The sequence below is a fragment of the Oncorhynchus masou genome, unplaced genomic scaffold, assembly GCF_036934945.1.
Source record: "Oncorhynchus masou masou isolate Uvic2021 unplaced genomic scaffold, UVic_Omas_1.1 unplaced_scaffold_2431, whole genome shotgun sequence".
In the NCBI taxonomy this organism is placed as follows: domain Eukaryota; kingdom Metazoa; phylum Chordata; class Actinopteri; order Salmoniformes; family Salmonidae; genus Oncorhynchus; species Oncorhynchus masou.
The window spans coordinates 64,050-66,723 of NW_027008884.1; the positions used below are offsets into that span (position 1 = coordinate 64,050).

Genomic DNA, 2,674 nt, shown 5'->3' on the forward strand with positions numbered 1-2,674 from the left:
CTAAATCATGATGATCAACTACCCAAAGGTGCAGAATTATGGGCAATTACTCTCCTTTTATGCATATTGCACCAAACTATTTCATATACATTTAATTTGATTCCTGATAACAAATTAAATACAATTTGATTTAAAGCTTTTTTTTATTTGTATAAACTAGCCCAGAGCCATTCTTAGATAGCCTGTGGTGAAGAACAATGCAGTGTGAAAAGGCCTTTTAACATGCATTGCTGGGTATCGTAGCGTCTATAATATTCTGTCTATAGCCAGAACATTTCCCTAAATATGCTAAGGTAATGTGGTGCTCGGTGGCTGCTTTCAGGACAACAACAAAAACTATTTTATGTAAAAGCCTATTTTTTGTGTTGTTCTTGTTGGCTCCAGACATTACTAGAGGAGTAGGGAAAAGTGATTGACTTTTGCCTTTGCCGTGATCCACTAACATGTCTCCCACATCTCACGCAGGCGCGCTGATTCTGACCCACGTGGCATGACGTCCTGCTTGATGTGTTCAGCAGCGAATAGCAGTCTGTGAAGCCGTTTTATAGAGTTACTATTCAACAACAGAAGAGACATGTCTCAGTTACAAACAAGGTTCTTTACGGATAACAAAAAGTAAGTATTTATTGCTGAATTGTAAAGATAGCCACTAGCTAGTTAGCTTGCTCGTTTGGCCAGTAAGCTAACTAGTTAGCTAACTTGCTAGCGAGCATGAAGGAGAACTCTATGGGAGTGTTAGCCATGCTGTTGGTAACAGTAATCATATTGTGTCCTTAGCAGACGAGTTGAAGAGGAGAACTCTATAGGAGTGTTAGCCATGCTGTTGGTAACAGTAATCATATTGTGTCCTTAGCAGACGAGTTGAAGAGGAGAACTCTATAGGAGTGTTAGCCATGCTGTTGGTAACAGTAATCATATTGTGTCCTTAGCAGACGAGTTGAAGAGGAGAACTCTATAGGAGTGTTAGCCATGCTGTTGGTAACAGTAATCATATTGTGTCCTTAGCAGACGAGTTGAAGAGGAGAACTCTATAGGAGTGTTAGCCATGCTGTTGGTAACAGTAATCATATTGTGTCCTTAGCAGACGAGTTGAAGAGGAGAACTCTATAGGAGTGTTAGCCATGCTGTTGGTAACAGTAATCATATTGTGTCCTTAGCAGACGAGTTGCACAAAGGTGATTTGATAATGTTGATTTATTGAAGTTAGTGTGAGTTAGCCTGACCAGGGAAGATTGTAAATATACATCCTATGGGTTGCTATGTTTGCTAGCCTAGCTGATAACTACAAGTTTGAAGTTAGTTAGCCAACTATCTATTTGTCTGTAAGCAGTGACTCAGTCATGTTAAATTATTGCTGTAGCATAACCTACCGACGTTGTCCCTCAGATATTCAGTCGATGACGTCCCATTCTCCATCCCTGCTGCCTCAGAGGTGCAGGAACTCAGCAACGTCATCAACAAGCTGCTGGAAGCAAAGAATGGTGAGAATAGATTGTAGAATTGTGCTTTAACATTCGTTGGGGTTTAATGGCCGTTGGCATCCGATATAATGTTGCATTACAGCCACCAACTGTAGCTACCTGTGTCTGTTTCAACCGGGCATTCTGAAGACCTTGATGACTACCTCCACAGTCACTACACTTGATGCTTGTCCTCCAGACGTCTTCACTAAATGGAAAGCTCCACCCCTACCACATCTCAGCTGGACCTTTCTACACACTGACGCCACATGGCCAAACTTCTGGCACTAACTGGATAACTGTCCTAAGAACACCCTATCAGGGAGAACCTCATGGCACAGCATCGGGGCCAGACTCTCCTGCCTCCAGCCACTATCTAGCACAGCATCAGGGCCAGACTCTCCTGCCTCCAGCCACTATATAGCACAGCATTGGGCCAGACTCTCCTGCCTCCAGCCACTATATAGCACAGCATCGGGGCCAGACTCTCCTGCCTCCAGCCACTATATAGCACAGCATCGGGGCCAGACTCTCCACCCTCCAGCCACTATATAGCACAGCATCAGGGCCAGACTCTCCACCCTCCAGCCACTATATAGCACAGCATCGGGGCCAGACTCTCCTGCCTCCAGCCACTATCTAGCACAGCATCAGGGCCAGACTCTCCTGCCTCCAGCCACTATATAGCACAGCATCGGGGCCAGACTCTCCTGCCTCCAGCCACTATATAGCACAGCATCGGGGCCAGACTCTCCACCCTCCAGCCACTATATAGCACAGCATCGGGGCCAGACTCTCCACCCTCCAGCCACTATATAGCACAGCATCGGGGCCAGACTCTCCTGCCTCCAGCCACTATATAGCACAGCATCGGGGCCAGACTCTCCACCCTCCAGCCACTATATAGCACAGCATCGGGGCCAGACTCTCCACCCTCCAGCCACTATATAGCACAGCATCGGGGCCAGACTCTCCACCCTCCAGCCACTATGTAGCACAGCATCGGGGCCAGACTCTCCACCCTCCAGCCAGTACGTAGCACAGCATCAGGGCCAGACTCTCCTACCTCCAGCCAGTACGTAGCACAGCATCAGGGCCAGACTAACCTCCCTCCAGCCAGTACGTAGCACAGCATCAGGGCCAGACTCACCTCCCTCCAGCCAGTACATAGCACAGCATCAGGGTCAGACTCTCCTCCCTCCAGCCAGTACATA

At 47.3% G+C, this 2,674-nt stretch overlaps 1 long non-coding RNA gene across 2 annotated transcripts; it reads left to right on the forward strand.

Moving 5' to 3' along the window:
- Nucleotides 1-464: 464 nt before the first annotated feature.
- Nucleotides 465-1,958, forward strand: LOC135533525 (uncharacterized). 2 transcript variants are annotated; one of them, XR_010454542.1, is made up of 3 exons: nucleotides 465-615; nucleotides 1,387-1,481; nucleotides 1,611-1,958. It is a non-coding gene; the product is annotated as an uncharacterized LOC135533525 (long non-coding RNA). The 2 variants fall into 2 exon arrangements; XR_010454543.1 differs by having other exon boundaries at nucleotides 1,633-1,956.
- Nucleotides 1,959-2,674: the final 716 nt, after the last annotated feature.